Source organism: Chiloscyllium plagiosum, unplaced genomic scaffold (genome assembly GCF_037043375.1).
Source record: "Chiloscyllium plagiosum isolate Xiang-an unplaced genomic scaffold, Cpla_swu_hap1 HiC_scaffold_41, whole genome shotgun sequence".
Classification (NCBI taxonomy): Eukaryota; Metazoa; Chordata; class Chondrichthyes; order Orectolobiformes; family Hemiscylliidae; genus Chiloscyllium; species Chiloscyllium plagiosum.
This window is the reverse complement of record NW_028270179.1, coordinates 31,330,676-31,351,586: the sequence shown is the minus strand read 5'-3', so window position 1 is coordinate 31,351,586 and position 20,911 is coordinate 31,330,676.

Below are 20,911 nucleotides of genomic sequence, written 5' to 3'. Positions count from 1 at the left end.
TATATAACATTTGGCTGTAATATACAAACCTGAATTTTGCTTGCTGTTTTTACGATAATTACATTTTAATCAATACTTTTAAAGTATGATCCAGGATACTAAAATCCAGTCGAGATTTATTATATTTTTTAACCAATATTGAATCAATAAGACAATCAAATGTTGGGGAAGGGGGCTGGGAGGGGTATATAATGTGGAACTTTTGAAAATTGATCAGAGAGAACAACTTCCAGCGAGCACAAGCGCCAGGAGATCTACCATCTTTATCTCCAAAAAGTTAAGAAACACTCTCTATCAAAGTTACATTTTCATATGAAACATATAGATCATAGAGCATTACAGCGCAGTGCAGGCCCTTTGGCCCTCGATGCTGCACGGACTTTTTGAACTAACCTTAAGCACATCTAACCTACACTATTCCATTCTCCTCCGTATGCTATCCAATAATCATTTAAATGTGCTTGAAATTGGCGGGTGTACTACTGTTGCAGACAGCGCATTGCATGCCCCTACTTCTCTCTGCAAAGAAACTACCTCTGAGATTTGTCCTATATCGACCACTCCTGAATTTTTAGCGATGTCCTCTTGTGCTGGCCAAAGTAACCCTCTGATTACCTTAAATGTCGCAAGTCGCCTCTCAACCTTCTTCTCTCAAACGAAAACAGCCTCACATCCCTCAGCCTTTACTCGTAAGGTCTTCCTTCCAAATCAGGCAACATTCTAGAACATCGCATCTCCACACTTTCCAACGCTGCACTTCGTATAATTCGGTGATCAGAACTGTCCGCAATACTGCAAATGTGGCCGCAGCAGAGTTTTGCACAGCTGTAGCATGATCTCATCGTTCCGAAACCCAATCCCTCTACCAATAAAAGCTAACACAGCCTATGCCTTCTTAACAACCTAGTTGGCAATTTTCAAGGAGTTATATAACTGGATACCGAGATCTCTCTGCGCATCTGCACTACCAAGAATCTTACCATTAACTCAGTACTCTGCATTCCTGTTACTCTTTCCAAAGTGAATCACCTCACATTTTCGGCATTAAACTCTATTTGCCAAATCTTAGGCAGCTCTGCAGCTTATGTGTGTCTCTCTGTAACCTACAATATCCTTCATCACTACCCACAACTCTTCTGACTTTAGCGTCATCTGCAAATTAACTAACCCACCCACCTATGCTCTCATCCAAGACACTTACTAAAATGACAAACATTGGGACCCCCAAAGCATATCTCTGTGGTACCGCAATATTAACTGAACTCCAGGATTAATATTTCCCATCAATTCACCACTCCCTGCCTTCTTTCAGCTAGCCAATTTCTGCTCCAAACTGCTAAATAACCCTCAATCCCATGTCTCCGTATTTTGTGCAATAGCCTACCCTGAAGAACCTTATCAGACGCCTTAGTGATATCCATATACACAACATCAACGGTATTACCCTCATGCACATGTTTAGTGTCCTTCACAAATAATTCAATAAAGTTTGGGAGGCAAGACCGACCCTTCACAAAACCGTGTTGACTATCCCTAATCAATTTATTCCTCTTTTGATGATTATAAATTCTACATCTTATAACCCTTTCCAACACTTAACCCACAACCTAAGTAAGGGTAACCGGTCTATAATTTACAGGGTTGTCTCTATTCTCCTTCATGAACAGGGGAAAGAATTGCTATCCTCCAGTCTTCTGGCACTATTCCTGTAGACAATAACGACGTAAAGCTCAAAGCCAATGGCTTGGCAATCTCCTCCCTGGCTTCCCAGAGAATACAATGATCAATCAAGTCATGCCCAGGGACTTATCTATTTTTAGACTTTCCAGAATCTCTAAGATTTTCTCCTTATGCACCTCAGTCCCATCTATTCCAGTAACCTGTATCAGAGTATTCTCCTTGACGTCATTGCCCTTTTCTTGTGCGAAAACGATACTCGCAATAAAAGTAAAGACGACAGCCCAGGGGGAACTTCAGCCGGTAGAAGAAAGGCACAGAAGACTACAGTGGCTGTGTGGTTTTGAAATTAAATTGATGCAATGTTAATGAGTGTCGCACAGGAACAGCATATTGTTACAGATGTTGAGGCAGGTAATAAGCAGTAAAGAGAAGGGGGCGGGGGCTACAATTGTGAGTCGATCAGATTGGATTCCCTCTGCTGTGGAAACAGGCCATTGAGCCCAATAAACCCAAACCGACCCTCCAAAGAGTAACCTGCCCAGACCAATTTCTCTCTAACTAATGAACCTAACACTATGGGCAAGTTTGCATCACCAGTTCAGCTTTGCTGCGTATTTTTGGACTGTGGGAGCAAACTGGAGTCCCCGGAGGAAACCCACATATCTATTGGGAAAATGTGCAAAAATCCACACAATCGCCCGAGAATGGAATCCATCCCAGTTCTCTGGCGTTATGAGGCAACAGTACTTACCTCTGAGACACCGTGCCGTCCCAGAATAGCTGTTTAATGTTCACGTTTAAAGTTACAAAGTGAATTGGTGTTATATTATTTAATTTGGGAGTTCTCTGTCACTCCTCCTTTAACAGATTACAAGGCAAGGTGAAGTTCTTTGGATATTTGGTTTAAGTAACAGAGTGGTTCACCTCCGTGTCGCAATGTTACTGCACCTGTGAAAGAAACACGGGGTCAAATCACGAGAATACAGTGCTCCCCACGTTGGATATCTGAAAGGAAAGCAGTAAATTTTTGTGCTTATTTGTGTGAGTGACATCATCTATGGACATGACGTTATGCGCCCAACTTGACTCGTCTTCTGAAGTGAACATACGTGGATAAGTGTTGTGCATGATTGTGCTGCAATGAAGGAAGGGATAAGTGGATCAAAATGGAAGGAAAGGAAAAGGCCGCATCGTGTAATCATAGGTAAACAAGCCAAAAGAGTCAAATGCACATCCAATCCAAAGGCTTCAGCTGTTTTGAATGATGTTTGGATTGATAGCTCAAGCTCGTTACAATGAGGGGTAACAGAGAATATGTTGCAAAATGAGGACAGTCTGGGGTTCCTAATCTTTTTATTTTCAGACTAGACATCTTTTTACTTTGGCGTAAAGCTCCTGTTAATCGTTGATTCTTTCCTTTCAAGCGTCTTAGATGAAGCATGCAACTTCTGTTATACTACTGGTGTCAGTCACTGCTCTGAGTCTCAGAAAATTGCAGGAGATTATACATTGTAAAAACACGTTGCTAATGAAGTATTAACAAAACAATTACAGAAGAAATGATGAAAAAGACAAAATACAAGACATAACAGGTGACAGCAACATGATGCATTGAAAAGAGAGATTCAGTGCGTCCGGACTAATTGTCCCAAAAAGCAAACGGCAGGGGAGGCCATGGCTACTGCATAGAAGTCAAGGATATTAAAGACAAGAAAATACAAGGCAAGAAAGAAAGGCAAAGAGAAATACCACGAACTCATCATTGCAGACCAGCCGGAAATACATACAAAAGTAATGTAGCTTGAAATTAGAAAGGACTCAGCATGCAAAGAACACACATAAAACATTGTTACAAGATTCGAAGGCATTTTGCATGAAAATGGCAAAGACGTTTTGATGAAAGAATATTATAACAATTATAAAACGAAAAATATAAGATAGGAGTGGTTGAAAATACGTCGGTATCAGACAATATGCATGTACTGTCCTTGGTGTTGGTGTAAACAGATGTGAAATAAAAATGATCTCACCACGTCTCTTGGCAAAATTACTCGCCTTGTTCAAATTTTGCCAAAAATCATAAATAACAAAGCAGAGATCGGAAAGACTGTCCTTCACGTAAACATAGCATTTGGTTCAATGTGATGTGGACCGTTGATATCAAAAGCTGAAATCAAATGAATGAGTTCTGCTGGTTGGACTCATACGTAGCACAAACGAGGACGATTGCTGTTGTTAGTAATCGCACAGTATAGTTCCATAACATCATTGCAGAGTTTCGCAGGGGACTTTCCCAAGACATTTGATCAATGAGCTTCGCAGAAGCATAATTTCAGAAGCGGCTCTGTTTGTGGATAATTGCACATTGTTCAGCACCTTTCAAAACTCAGACGATGAAGCAGTGCAGCGTCAGATGCAGCAAGTCGTAGACCCCACGTTGGATTAGATTGTAGATTGCAAGTAATATTTGTACCATTCAAGTGAGTGGCAGTGACGTACCTTAAAAAAGTTGAATCTACGTGTTCCATGTAAATACCAGCTGTGCATCTCAGTACTTTCATCCTCGAGAAACCAGTAACTACATCAACGCTAGAACAATGGAAAAATATTCTTGTTCAGCAAGGTGTATGAAAGTTAACAACGGGTGCAAGAGAAGTTCGATTTCATGTCGCAATCAAATTAGCCAAAATCAGCCAAAAATAATTGTAACTGTGCAGATAATATTTACATTGAGTGTCAGGTAAGTTCCTTTCCATAAGTTCCCCTTTTTTTGTCTTCTTTTACAGAACAAATAAAAAACGACCATATTCCCATTTCAGGCCATAAAAGCAGAATAAATAAGTATGAATTTTATCAAGATACTGTCTTCAGATTTGTCATGTGATTTTAGTGTATATGAACATGCATTTCATTCTTCAGACAGCTATGAATATGAGTTAATATTAAGCATTAGGATGCTAAAAATCTATACGATTTCGCTCGTGTTTCATATTTCATGTTGGTGGAAGAAAACTGGGATAATAGAATGCTGTACCAACAGACTACATTCTTAAATAGTCTTTCTTTATTCAGTTGTAGAATGAGGGTATCACTAGCTATGCTAGCGCATATCGCCCATCTTTAATTTTTCAGATGGAAATTAGGGGACAATCACCTTGTAGTGGGTCTGGAGTCACATGTAGGTCGGACCAGGTAAGGATTGCAATTTCCTTCCCGATAGAAATCGATGAACCAGATGAGGTTTTACCTGACAATTGGCAATAAATTCATAGTCATAATTAGTGTCTTAATTGCAGACATTTTTCTAACTGAGTTTAAATTCCATTATCTGGTGTGCTGGGATACAAAATCCGGATCCTCTGAGAATTGCCTTGTTCTGTCGGTTAATAATCCAGCAACAATACCACGATGCTGTCTCCTGCAACTGAATATTGAAGTTATCACGAGTAGGACGTTTAAAAGTGTGCTGACATATTGACTATAAATATAACAAGAGATCAACTGAATGTTATAACATATTTCAGCATGGAATAGATTTGGACAAAAATGTGATGGAAAATCAATACATTGTGGTGCGTGTGTTCTCGCTCTTAAAACCATTGAAATTAAATGCTTGATCATGAATGTGTCAATTTAATTCACTTTTGGAACTCCCTTCCTATTTCAATTTTTGAACCCCGACTGTAATAGCGACACAGATTCGCCGAGCGATACAACACAGAAAAAGAGCCTTCGGTACAATTCATCTACACTGGCAATATTCCCAAACAAAACTAGACCGACTTGGGTATGTTTGGCCAATGTGCGTCGGAACCATTCCTAGCCATGAACCTGTCCAAATGTATTTTGAAAGCTTTAACTCTGCCTGCTTCTATCATTTCCGCTGTCAGGCCAATCCATATGAAACAACCCTCTATATCAAAACGTTGACCCTCATGCCAGTGCTAAGTATTTCTCCTGCCATCGTAAATAAATGCCTCCAAATTTTGAACTTGCCCACCGTACAGAATGTACCTTTGCTAATCAACATATCTGTTCCTCTACTGATGTTATAAACCTCTATAATATCACCACTCATTCCTATACACACCAGTAGTCAAAAACCACAAGCTAGCCAGCCTGTTGTAATTCAGTCTTAATAACATGCTGCTAGATATTTGTTTAACCCTTTCAAATTAAATAATACCCTTCTAATAGCAGAGGACCATACGTACAATACTCCAGACGTGGCATGACCAAGGTAGTGTACAACTTCAAAATGAAGTCCCACTCCTGTACTCAATGGAATGAGCACGGAAGACAGACATGATAAGACCGTTATTAACCATCCAGACTAACTGGAACTTCGAACGAACTACGTGCAGGAACCCCCAGGTCTTCCTGTTTGACAAAATGCCCATGCCCTACCACTATCTGTACAAATCCAACCTTTATTCATTTTACCAAAATGCAATACCTGGTATTTTTCTAATTAAATTCCATATTGTCAAAAGGTTTTCTAACGTCCATGTATATAACGTCTACCATTCTGTCCTCATCTATCTTTTGGTTTACGTCCTTAAATAAGTCCATCAATTTTGTGAGTCACGATTTCCGACGCACAAAGCCAGGCTGACCATCCCTCATAATCCTTGCCCCTCCACATGGGTGTAGATTCTATCTTTCCGTATCCCCTCCAACAAAGTGCCCATCATTCTTGTCGCACTCATCGATCTTTAGTTCCCCGGATTCTCCTTAGAAACTGTCTTAAATAAATACACAATATTAGCCAATCTCCAGTCCTCTGGCCACTTACCCGTATCTGTCGATGATGAGACTATTTCTGCCAGGGCCTCCGTGATGTCTTCCATCGATTGTGTGATGATTCTGTCACTTTAAAAAGGTAGATTTACCCTTAGGTTTATTTGAGACTTCTTAAAAGCAGAGGTGCCAAAGAGTATAGTTTAACCATTGAATGGGAGTGGCCAGGTCTCCTGGTTCAGGCTTTTTCTAATTCGGTTTAGCTATATTCTACTACACGGGAGTTCCAAACTTCATTAAAGAATTCCTCTGACTTTCTTCTGATGTCATTCTCTGAATAGTATTCGTTCCTCCCTGCAAGAAATTGTGTTTGAATTTGCTTTTTTATAAGAAGTGTGTTTATGGGATGCTATAGTATTGGAGCAGTTAATTAGTACTTGTTATTATATCGAGTCATTTAAAATTTCCCACAGGGCAGTTGCTCCAAATTCCTGTTTTTTTTTGTTTGTGCGTCAACTGTAGTGCCTAACTCAATTCTGTTTTGTTTAAAGCCGAGTGGTATGACCAGTTGCATACAGGTGGAACACCAACTCACACTTGCCTTTAAAATAAGAAAACGTTAATTTGGATGCAACCTTCTTAGAATATATTTCGGGGGTCTGTCTAATTGGAGGCTCTTGTTGGTACTCATTCTATATTTTAACTTTGAGTTTGTTGGTCACGAAGTTGGTGAGTGGTAGGTGTTAGTGTCTGTTGTTCCGAGTATTGAATCCGGTTGGTTTAAACAATGCTTTGTGCTCTAAAGCTTCTTTCAGTCGTTGTGAGTTTTCTAGGAGTGGGAAATGTGACCGTAGGGGTTTTACAAAAGGTGAGCAAGGCAACGCTGACGGATTTGGCAGATAAACTGGAGTTGCACTTGGCTTCGCCTGTGCAAGATGCAGAGGCAAATTCAGGAAAAACTCGACTGTTCAATTTGCTGGAAACCCCATCAGAACCTTTGAAAATGGCTAGAATTCATTTGCAGATGAGGCAGCTTGAACATGAAAAGGTACGGAAACCGTTGGAATAATGGATAAAGGCAAAGGACAGAGAAAATGAAACAATTGCTCCAGCAGAACAAAGAGATAAGGAGAGAATCGTTTTGGCAGAACAGGAAGAGAAGGGAAAGAAGACCCTCAGGAAGAAAGCGAAAAAAGAGAGTGAGGAAAAGTAAAAAGAGAAAGAAGGAGGCAAGGAAGAAAGAGAGAGAGATTAAACATTTGAAGTTGGCGTTTAGCCAGGACAATTGGCTTCAATGGATAGCAGTAAAGGTAGAAGGTAGGCTCAGAGAGGAGGATAGTGATGATCAGCAAACCCATTGCGGCCAACAGAACCTCCAACTGTACATGAACACCTTCGATTTAACAAAGGCCTTTGACACCGTCATCCAGGAAGCATTATGGAATGTCTTTCTCTCATTTGGCTACACCATGAAGTTTGTCCCCATCTTTCACCTACTCCTCGATGACATAGAAGTCATGGTAATGTAAATGGTTCCCACACTGACTCACCTCCCATTCAGACCAGTGTGAAGCAGTGCTGTGTCATTACCCGAATACTGTACTCGAATTATCTCGCTGCAATGCTTCATCTTATCGTCGACAAGCTCTCCGCTGGAGTGGAGCTAATCTACAGAACGAGCAGGAAATAATTAAATATCAACCACCTTCAAACCTAAACCAAACGCACCCCAAACAGTGTCAGTGAGCGGCAGAACATGGATTGTGTTTGTGTGTGCACTGTCAGAGGGTGTCTTCCCTCCCAATGTTGGCATATACACGCAGACATATGAGAGCATGGGTCAAACCCTGAACATAGAGGTCTATGGAGAGTCCTTGGACCTACCAATGCCTCATGAGTGTTCTGTAGACCAAAGCATATATTGACGAATAGGTCCAGCTCTGCATGCAGTGCACTCCACAGCCTTCAGCCGTCTTAGGGAACTGGTGCTTGAGGACAATAACATCTGATCCAACACCAAGGCCATGGTATATCGAGCTGTGGTGGCTTAAACCATCCCGCATGGTTCTGAGACTTTGGACTGTCCACAGGTGACACCTCAAGGTGTTAAAGCAGTCGCACCAACAAGATGCCGGTGCAAGATCCCGTGAATCCGCAGAAATGGCAGACACAGCAACTCCAACATCCCCGACCAGGCCAACATCCCAGCATCGATACAATGACATCCCCCCAAACCTCCTTGATCAGCTACGATCGGCTAGGCACCGCATCCCCATGATCGACACAAGACTCCCCAAGCAGGTGCTCTACTCCCAGGTCTGAAACGGCAGGCGAGCCCCAGATGGACAGAGGAAGTGCTTCAGGGATGCGCACATGATCTCACTGGTAATGTTTAGCATTCCCCTCGAAATCTGGGAATTACTGGGCCATGACCGTCTAACGTGGGGAGGAGCATATAAATGGTGTCATGCATCTCGAGACTTGCCAGCGGAGATTAACAAAGGGTATCTAGGATAAAAGAGCACAATGAGCGTGCTGCCATACCAACACCTCACCCACCCGCTTCTCACAGTCACCTTTTGCCCCAAGTGTAACAGAGACTGTGGATGCCACATGGTTCTGCACAGCCAACTACAGAGTCCCCTGAGAGTGGGAGAGAGTCATCCGTGCCTGAGATGATGAGATAGGCAGTTTGAATCCCCTCGCAATTATCTCGTTGCCTTTTGTTACCACATCCAATAATTCCCTGTCCATAAAAATGTGTAACAATATAAACCTATTAGCGTGCCTTACCACTGCCCTTCCAGTTCCGTTCTCTGATCATTATTACTCAGAATTTACAACCGTACTCATTCATATTATGAAGCAAAATATTTGTTTTGTAATCCCATTGTTATCCCGTTCTGTAAGAGTTCCCCAGCCTGCTTTACTTTTTGCCCGATTTTACATAGTGTTGTGTACTCGTGAATATTGATGCTTCACCTTTGTTCACTGTGCGACCACATCTCCCTGATGCCAATTGGACAGAAATTATTCAACTCCCTGTGTTACAGGTGCACATATGTTATTGCAGATGCTTTGTGTCATTAGATAAAGAAACTGTCATTTACTTTTTTGTAACTGTAATTTCCTATCACAAATCTATTTGCTGCAGTGGGATTTCAGTTATACCCAGCCCTTTGCTGTTACTTTCTGCTTGTCTTCAGCCACAGCCCCGTGCTATTCCAATATTTCAAACTTTCTCTTGGGTTTTGGAGATTGCCTTTCACCTGAGCGCTGTTTCTCCTCATCTATCTACTCTGCACCATCCTGGTCATATGATTGACTAGGACAATGGCCCCAGAACGAGACAAGTGTACCCCATCCAAACACAACATCTCACTCCTCCCTGAAAACTGGTAGCAGTGTCGACTTAATCAAAACCACTTCTCATGAGACCGTTGTTTGATCCTGAAATGTTCCTACACTCTGGTGGTATCACTCTATATCTCTCCATTTGACAGCCTTCATTGTGTGAGTCTAATTACTGCCTCTATCTGCAACTCTCGCTATGAAGATTTTTGACATCAAGAGCCAACAGAATTCTCCACTCCAGAGAGACACAGCAGCGCAGGACAGGATGGAGATTGGGACTTTCTGGATCTCTCTAGGACGAAGTTCCATTCTATAAATGTAAACCTCACTGCATCAGTTTAATGTCTGAGCCTGACTATTTTTCTGTCTCCCGCAGATACTCAGGGCGATCGTGTGTCGTCCATGACCTCATTGAAGACGGTTCATTAGCCAGATAAAGATGGAGTATGAGATCTTGATCCTTTAATAAATCCTGCAACCGGAAAGATCACTCACAGTAACAGCACAGAGACTCGTTCGTGGTCTTTAATTCAGAACCTGAGGACATGATGTCGATATAATGCTGGGCAAGGAACAGGAGAAATATCCCACGCTTCATTATCACCATCTTATTCCTAAATTCCTCTGGTCCGTGGAACACTCCCTATCTCTGCCAGTTTCTCTAATCCCTATCAATGCCTACATCTTTGTAACATTCTCCAGTAGACACTACCTTCCCTACGTCTGTATGTCCCTCCAGCCCTGCATATCCTTGTATACTTCTCCTACCAGTAAAACTTTCCATATCTGTTGATGAAACTTTAATCCCTACAATCGCTCATATGGGTAATCCTCTCCAGTCCCGAAACACCCCTTATGTGTGAACAAAAAATCTTCTGTCCCTTTTGCTATCCCTTCCACGAGGGACCAGATAATACCTCCCTGTCTTCGTAACTGCGTCAAGCTCCTACTACTTTCATGATCCGTGTAACGTTCCCCATCATGACAAAAAAAAACTCCCTAAATTATTAACATCCTCCAGCTGTTATAATCCTCCTTGTCTCTGGACACCATGCACAGTTACCCTACCTCTCTCATAATTTTGTTTCTACAATGCTAATGATGACAATCTACTCCTCTTGTCGTTAAAACACACTCAATAGTTGGAAATTTTACTGGTCCCTACTATCCTCCCTATTTATGTAATATCTTACAGTCACTACAAACCTTTCTGCATTTAACTTCCTCCAGATACAGTTTATTTCCATGACCTACATGTGCTCCCATAATCCTCCCTGTGATTGTAACTATATCCTATCCTTACATACCTCCTCTTCCCATTAAAGTCCTCACATTCCTAAAACTCGTCCTATATCTACTACCTGTTCCAGCTTCCACAGTTATCTCCATCTCTTTGAGACGCCTCCCCCCATCCCCGCCACACACATCCCGCCGAGGTGCTACATCCGTCTGTATCACTGAATGACAGCAGTCACTACAATAACAGAGTATGGGGTGAAATCCAGAACAGTGTATTGAGTGAGATGATCAGATGTGATCATATTGAGTGTGTGCTTTGCTCGTGTGGTCAAATAGCCGGCACCTGGCCCTCTTTCTCGTGCTTCTCTATAAAGTTCCTATCTCTATCGCTTCCTTCAGTCCCCAAGATCATCCCCATCTCCATAAACCCCTTCAGTCCCACGACCCTCCCAATATAACTAACGTCCTCAGTCCACCATAACTCTCCATACCTTAATAAACCGCTTCAGTCCTCACGACTCTCTGTACGTCTGTACCTTCCCTCAGTCCCCAAAAGCTCCCTATCGGTGTAATCTCCGTCAGTACCTATAACCCTCCCTATCTCCATAACCTCCATCAGTCCCAATGATACTCCATATTTATGTAACTTAATTCAGTCCCCAAGAACGTCCCGAACTCCATAACCTCCTTCAGAACCCACGTCCCTACCTAGCTCCATCGCCTCCTTCATTCCTCACGGCGTTCCGTATTTCTGTGACCTCCTTCAGTACCTACAAACCTCCTTGCCTGTGTAATCTCCTTCAGTACCTACAACCCATCCTATCTCCATAACCTTCTCCAGTCGAAATGATGCTCCCTAGCTGTTTGACATTATTCAGCCCTCACAACTCTCCCTATGTCAATAACTCCCTCAGTCCCCACGACCCTCCCTATCTCCATAACCTCACTTCAGTACCCAAAATCCTCCCTATCTGTCTAAACTGCTTCAGTGCTCACGACCCTCCGTACCTCCATAACCTCCTACAGTCTCCACAATCCTCCCTATCTCCATAAGCTCCTTTAGTCCTCACAACTCTTCCAAACTGCATAACCTGCTTCAGTCCCCACAGCCATCCTTATCTGTGAAACGTCTCCAGTCCGCACAACACTCACTATCTGTGTAATCTCCTTCAGCCGCACAACCGCTCCTATCTGTGTAATCATCTTCAGTCCCCACACCCACCCCCCTATCTCCTTAATATCCTTCAGTCTTCACAACTCTCTCTATCTGTAACTTACTCAAGCTCTGGCAGTGCGCCCTGTAACACACTCCTTGAAATCCTAGAAGACTTCATTTACATCAACCCAGTTTGAATACCTCCAACCCAACAGATCTTTGTAGAACTCTGTCATTTGGAATGAGCCAAGACAGTCATGTATACTGCAGAGGGTCGAGAGTTAGGTGCTGGAAAAGCACAGCAGGTGAAGCAGCATTCGAGGTGCAGGGAAATCGAAGTTTCACGCAAGAGCCCTTCATCAAGATTGATTCCTGCATTTGCAGTCCTCACGTTTGCTCGTACTGCAGGGAGATACAGTCGAAATAAACACTGGGTCAATTTGCGCAAATAAATCCCAACTGCTGATCATGAATGTGTGCAATACCATCATGAGAGAACTCAGTACAGCGATCAGTAAAATGATCCCTGCCCAAAATTGACAGATGGTGAAGTATGCACGGGGAGAAATAAACAGATGCTGCAATGAGTGGAACTTTACTCTGAACTGTACTCTTGTGGGGTAGACATCCCTCAGTCTCCATTTGATACTTTCCCGCATTCCTGTCGTGATGGAGCTGAATTGATATCCCTCCACAATTGACGTGGAAAAGACCGTTGCATGAATTGCCCAAACTGCTGTAAGCATGTAAAAATGAAAAGATTCCAGGTAGAGACAGTAAAGTATTTAATGGGATATAGCGAACCATCATAGATTCTAATTATTGGTGTCAATCTTTGCAGGGGAAGATACACGAATTGCCCCAGAAATGACTAAGATAGAAAGTTCTAGCATTAGTTAAAGATAGAATTGGAGAAATCAATGGGGCTGAACGTTGAGAAGTTTCATCATCGAGTGTTGGAAATGATGGTTATAGTATATAAATGTCTAATAATCTGTTAAAATGCATGACTTACACATTTAATGGTAAGATCCTGGAAAGTGCTGCCAAACAAATAGACCATGTAGTGCAGGTTCATAGTTCCTTGAAAGTGGTGACAAATGGAGTTAAATGTAGCTAAGTGTGAGGTGATTCACTTTGGTAAGAGTAACAAAAAGATGGGGTACTGGGCTAATGGTCGGATACTTGGTAGTGTGGATGAGCAGAGGGATCTTGGTGTCCATGTACACAAATCTTTGAAAGTTGCCACCCAGGTAAATAGTGTGGTGAAAAAGGCATATGGCTTACTGGCTTTTATTGGTAGAGGAATTGAGTTCCGGAGTACTGAGGTCATGTTCCAGTTGTATAAGACTCTGGTGCGGCCGCATCTGGGATATTGTCTGCAGTTTTGGTCGCCATGCTATAGGAAGGATGTGGAGGCACTGGAACGGGTGCAGAGGATGTTTACCAGGATGTTGCCTGGTATGGTAGAAAGATCGTATGAGGAAAGGCTGAGGCACTTGGGGTTGTTTTGATTGGAGAAAAGAAGGTTTAGGGGTGACTTGATAGAGGTGTACAAGATGATTAGGGGTTTAGATAGGGTCGACAGTGAGAATCTTTTTCCACGTATGGACTCAGCTATTACAAGGGGGCATAGCTTTAAATTAAGGGGTGGGGGGGGTAGGTATAGGACACATGTTAGGGGTAGGTTCATTACTCAGCGAGTCTTGAGTTCATGGAATGTCCTGCCAGTAGCAGTGGTGGACTCTCCCTCATTATGGGCATTTTAGCGGGCATTGGATAGGCATATGGAGGATAGTGGGCTAGTGTAGGTTAGGTGGGCTTGGATCGGCGCAACATCGAGGGCCGAAGGGCCTGTACTGCGCTGTATTCTTCTATGTTTATGTTCTTTGGCGTTGCAGGTAACAGGGTAATGCATAACGCACGTTGATTAATTAATTAGATTGTTTTCAGGAAAGTGTCAGAGTGTAAGGGAGGACGTGATAAAAGCATATAAAATTATGAGAGGTGTGGATCGGTTTGTGAAGTTTAAGTATCTTTCCCAACGTGGTCATGTTAAAAACTAAGATCATTGTCGCAATGTCAAATAGTTCGACGTCACGGAAATAAATGCATCTGTCCAAACAGTCCATGCTGAACCTCATCCCAATTTAAACGAGTCGTACCTTCTTATTCCTGTCCCACATTCCTCTAAACCTTTCATATTCATGTTCTTATTAATGTACCCACAAAGTTTGTAATTGTACCTGCATTCATCACTTCCTCTCGACGTTCATTATAAATATGAGCTACCTTCTGTGTAAAAAGTCTGGATCCACTTGAGTTTTTTAAATGTCTTTCTTGTCACTTGAACGAAAGTATCAATCGTATCCTAGGGACAAGGCAACCACCATTAACTTTATTTGTACCCCACATTATTTTGAACATTTCTATAGCATTGCTTATTAACCTCCTACATGGCAATGGAAAAAGGTCCGAACCTATCCAGCCTTTCATTCTAACTTAAAACTTCCATCCACAGTATCAACCTGGTCAATATCCTCTGCACCCTCTCCAGGCTGATAAGACATTCCTGTAACCGTGCAATCAGAACTGGAAGCAGTACTCCAGAAGAGCCCGCAACAATGTGTTGTTCAAACTCAACATAACTTTCCAAGTGCAATGCTCAAAGGATTGAACAGAGAAGCCAAGCGGCGCAAAAGTCTTTTAATCCATCCTGTCCACTGTGTCATCAGTTGAAAGTGAGAGGCGACAGATTAAATGAAATGAGTGAGGAAAATGTTTTTCACAGTGGGTTGTATGTGCCTGGAAAGCGTTGCCAGGGGAGGAGGTTGAAGTAGATACGTTAGAAAAGTTAGAGAAAACATTTAGAAAGAGTCATGATTAAGTGGGAAGAGAGGGATATGGAACACGTGCAAACAAGTGGGATTAATTTCTAACGGTCAGAACAAGCATAGTGCGCCGAATGGCCAGATATTCCACGTTCTCGAACGTGTTTTCCAAGAACTTTTGGCGAGCACCCCGACGTCTGCCCACACCTGAATCCGTCACTCCTGTCCCCCACTCTCCCCAGTCCACTGACGCTAGTTCAAAGTGTACTGAGTACGTAGGTGCTCAAAAGAAAAGACGCTTTTCCCTGCAGCAGGAGGAAGAGGTCATGGGTCCACCCTATTACAGTGGGTACAAGAATGTCCGCCAATTGTGGGTTACCCAGCAACAAGATGAGAACAAGGCGTAAGATCCTTGTATGAAAAGGGAATCTGAAAATGTCGGGTGGAACGGGAAAAGGAGACTGTTCAGACTGCATTAAGCTTCAAGGAACAGGAGTCAAAACACCATCCCACCTATCAATGTAACCTGCTCCAGACCTAAAATAATCCATACCTGCGTGACCTCTTCTGGCCTCTAAAAGCGTTACTATCTCTGTAACGTCTTGCAGTCCCTAAACACCTCCTTGTGTCTGCAGCTTCCTGAAGCTTCGATAACCCTCCTGATCTATGTTACCTCCTCCTGTCCGCAGACTTCTCTCTCTATCTCCTCAGCTCATTAATCGCGTTGTACCCCTCCCCGTCTCTTCACCCTTCTCCCGTCCAATTACCCTTTATCATCTGTGTAATCTCCTGCAGTCCCTCCAGTTCTCGCTGTCTCTGTAACATACTCAAGTCCACGACATCCCGGCTTAACTCTTTAACCTTCTTGAGCCCGTACACCACTGCCTATCTCGGTAAATACCTCCAGCCACCACTCCGTTCACCAGGTCGTAAACATCCTTCAGCCTTTACACAACTCCCAATCTCTTTGAACACCTCCAGAATTTTTACCACAACCATTAGAGATATATAACTGCATGGGATCAGTACAGTCGAGGGGTCAACGCTGAGGGATCACCACACTGTCCGAGGATCAGTGCTAAGTGACAGCCGCACTGTTAGTATGTGAGTCCCGAAGGAGCGGCCCACTATTGTGGAATCAGTGCAGATGGATCGTCTCACTACAGGAGTGTCAATGTTGAGGTAAGACTGCACTACCGGATGGTCGGTGCTGAATGTGTTCCACACTATCAGGGCGTCAATGCTGAGGTAGTGTAAACATTCAGAGCATAAGTTCTGAGGGAATGTGCACTAACATTCTTTCTCCTTTAACTCTACTGTCGATCTTTTTTTTTTCCTTTCTTCCCGCTTCGTTGTCATTTCCCTTTTCTTGATATGGATTTCTAATGAATTTTCAATGATGTTTCTTTCGCTGTTTCACTTCATTTGCTAATGTCACAAATCCTCTATTCCTCTTCTTTTCCTCGGTTGGAAAGTTATGTTGCAGTTGTGTCGAGCATTGGTGACGCCGCACCTGTATACATTTGATGACCTTGCTGGAGGAATGATGTTATTAAAATCGAAAAAGATTCCACTGGAGATATACAAGGATGTTGACAGGACTCAGGCGTCTGAAGGAGAAGGAGAGTTTGGTCTGACCAAGTATGTTCTTCTTTCAAGCGAAGGAGGCTAAGGGGAGATCTTATACACGCTGCTTACTGCAAATAGTTTCAATGGAGCAGACTTCGTAAGGTGTGTCCAGGCAGGATTCTTGAATCAATAAGTACATACATCATTCCGGAAGATAGACTTTTCCACGTAGCTGACAAAGAAACGGGAAGTGCTTGGGCCCATGCGGGTGCCCATGGCTACCCCTTCTCTCTGGAGCAAGTGGGAGGATTGAAAACACAAATTGTTAAGGGTGAGGACCATTTCAAGGAAACGAATAAGAGTGTCAGGGGAAGGGTCCAGTTGGGGAAGTCGGGAGAGGAAGAAACAGATAGCCTGGAATCCCTGGTCATGGCAGATGGAGGTGTAGAGGGACTGGATGTCAATGCTGAGGATGAGGCGTTGGCGGCCGGGGACATTCAAATCTTGGAGGAGGTGGAGGGCATGGGTGGTGTCCCAAACGAATGATGCATATTCCGAAAATGAGACGGAGCCTATGTGGGGAGTTCCTGGACCGGGAGATAGGATAGTATAGAGGTAGGTGAAGATGAGTTCTTTGGGGCAGGAGCAGGCTGAGGTGATAGGTCGGCGGGGATAACCAGGTTTGAGGATCTTGGTAGTAGGTAGAATTGGCGGTGCGGGGATCCACTATGTGTGTGAGATCCCCTGAGGTCTTGAGGTTGAGTATGGCCTGGGCGATGATGTTTGGTGATGCGGATGAGGTCATGGTCGAATGGGCGGTAGGAGGCACCTGCCTTCATCGGTGTAGAGGTCAGTTTACCACAAAACTACTGCACCCTCTTTGTCTGCTGTTTGATAGTGAGGTTGGGAATGGAGCGGAGGGAGTGGAGGGATGAGCGTTGTGAGGGCGAGAGAGTAGAATTGGTGAGGCGGTTGGACACGTTGAGATGATTGATGTCACAGCGGCAATTGGAAATGAAGAGGTAAAGGGCGAGTAGCAGGTCAGCACGGCTGTCCAGGAGGATGGGCATGTTGAGGTTGGGAGAAGGTGCCCAAGGTGGGAGGGCGGGTGTCTTGGTCCTAAAAATAGGCACAGAGTCGAAGATGGTGGAGGAAACAATCCCTCGTGCTGCTTTAACAAATCTTTCAAGTGCGTTCTTTGCTTCTGAGACAGATGGTTTTCTAACCTATCCCTCTTCCTCATTGTTTAACACATTTTGAAGCACATCAAATTCCACATCTTGATTTGATTCCTCACTCTGTTAGGCAGTAACTAATAACTGTTTACCCAGTTCTTTCAGATAATAACCTGAAAGGAATATTCTCTCCCTCATTTTCTGATACGCTTCAACATATGGTCTCGTTTTTTTGTTGGAAGTCCATTAGCCTTTCTGGACTAAACACTCCTTTCTCCCTCTGCTTGATCAGGCTTCTCCTGCACCATTACATCAAACAGCGTGTTCGTTACTGAACCGATAATCCTTCATCATTCTGTTAGTTTTTGCTTCGTGCTGTGACTTAAGTTAGTGGGAACTTGTTACTACGGAATCTTGGAAAATACATGATATTTTTCTTTTAACTCCTTAATTTCCAAGTCTTCCTTGAGCTTCTCCCCAACAAGGTCTATTATTCTCAACTTGGACACTTCGAAGTCGTTCTGAAGAACAAACTGCATTCGTGGAATTGACTATCTATCAACCACTGCCACTGTTACTTTCCCAGACTTATCAAATCTTATCTCACATTTTCCGCCCTTATGTGTGACAAATTACCACTCTCCCGGTCAACAGATCAGAAACAACGCAAATTCGTTCATCTCATATTTTTGAGACTGCGAACATCCTATGTCTCTTAAAATCATAAATTCTTGCCTTGCCCCATCCTTTTCTTTCTGAGTAAGCTTTACGCACAGATGCGTAGTCTTTGTAGATATCATGAACTAACCCCTTACCCAGCCCCTCTCTCTGCAACTCCTCGACTTTTGTTGGGTTTCCTTCACTACTTTCACTAATGCGACTGACTGAGGTTATTTTACCACGCGTATTCCCACACTCCCTTTCTTTGACTATAATTACTGTGTCTTTACATGTCCCAATTTACCACAGAGAAAATAATTGAGGCTTTTCACCTCCTTTCCACCCTTGGGGCTTCTTTTCTTTTAAACTTTTCTTAAATACTTACAAATGTTCTCCAATATTTGCTTCATAATGTAATATCTCTCCGTCTCCCAACCCATTTTCCTCACATCATGAAATTCTTTCCGGAAACATGTGATACGCCCCATCTGTATTGACCTGCGTACTCTTCTGCTCTTCCCAATTCCTGAACTCTCTATTCATCCACGTGAATTCCAACATTCTCTGGATGCATTTTTCAACTCAGCCAGCAGAATAATCTTCGTTAGAGCCTCATTGGTCTTATCCATGTTGAAGGCCTGCACTCATCTATCAAAATGTGCTTAATTCTTTCAAACTCAAAATATCTCTGATCTGGTCCCTTCCTTTTGTTCTGAACCCCGTGTCTGTAGGCTTCCGGTACCAATTCGTCAGCACTTAAGTAGTCTGTTTGACGCCTCATCTGACACGATGCAAATACCTCAAGAGCTCTGTCCGCCAGTTTCGTCTGAAGTGGAATTATCTGTAATTCCTCGGATAATTCCACCTGCCTAACTAATGTGTCAAATTAAACAAAGAAAGCAGTTTAATAGCCATTTAACTCATTTTTAATTGAACCAATTGCAAGAAATCGAAATTTTAAAAATAAATCTCACCTATATTTTATCTAATGATCTCGGTCACTGTTCAGTAAATGTTCAAATCTACTTGATTTTCATTCCCCACATCTATTCAAATTTGTACAAATCTCAGACTGGATCTGTCTAAATGGTTCAAATGTCAGATGTGAGCACTAAAACGTTACATCACGGGGAAAACCATTCTGCAAATGTAAAGCAGACACACAGAAGCGCTCACTTCGTCTCGTAATCCGTTAAAGTATGAGTTACAAAAAAAAAACTTTTAAAATGTTGTTATTTGAACAAAATTTTTATTTAACTTCAATTTGTAAAAAAAAATTAAACAACATCTAACCTTCTTTGATGAATTTATTCAACTCCCACTCCACAACAATTTAGTGATAGGATAAAACAGCCCAGATTAAATTTTACAAAACATTCACGTTTCAAAAACAGTCAGCTGTACAGATTATCTTATATCTTTGTATATTATCTTCTTCGGTCTTCCGCTCCACAGATGTCATATGTAAAGATACCTTTCAGTGAGCGATTCAGCAGGCCCAGTCTCTTGGTGTTCTTTGCTGCTCTGGCCAACTGTTCAAAATATTGATTTTATTCCAGAAAACAATGGACCGTCTCATTAGTTGACGTCAACAAAATATTAAAATTAAAATTCTTTTGCGTTTTAGTATCTTGGGGGACAACTTAAACTGATTGGCCGATTTCGAATTTGTTGCGTCCCACTGCAACTCAGCTCCAGCTATTTGTTTCGCAACCAAATATTGAATTTTCACATTCTTCATCACACTCTGTGCTTGCCGTCAGTCCTTGCCAGCTTTCACTCTTTCTTAAATGTCGAGTGGACATCTACACCTTTATAACAAGCTCTAAAAAAATTTCTCTCTATGTGTCTGTCCAATTGCCTTTTTGTATGTTGTCACTGTATCTGCATCTACGCATTCCTCTGCTTCTTCCATTCAAGCTGCTCCATCTCTTTGAAAAAATGTTCTCCATTGGTCCATTTGATTTTTTTCCCCTCTCATTTTAACGCATGCATTCTTTCTTTGGACTCTCCTGCGTCAGGTGGAAGAACTTGGGTGTTCATTTTATTTAGGAGACTACTGATGCTTTGAAACTGGAAGATGTCAACTCTCACCCTTCTATGCTTGAGGTGAAAAATGATCCTAAACTATCCAAACTCTCCTTAAAAATCAGTGTACATCATGTCAATCCTTTTGAACACTTCCATTTTAATAACATGCTTTGCATTGTGGGGCCAACAGAAGTGTACATGGTACTTCAAATGCAACCTTTCCATTGTCTTGTACAGCCATATTATGAAGTCACAACATCTGGACTGAAATCACTGACCGATGAAGGCAAGTGTGTCTAATGTTTTGTTTTCACCACTATGTGCACCTGTGGTAACATTCGCAAGGAATAATATGCCAGGACCCGTCGGCCTACATGCCAGACAATGATGCCCGAGCTCCTCAAGTCAACGATGTTCGTCCTGCCCTAATTTGTCTTAACAAAATACAACACCTCACCTTTCAACAAATTGCACTC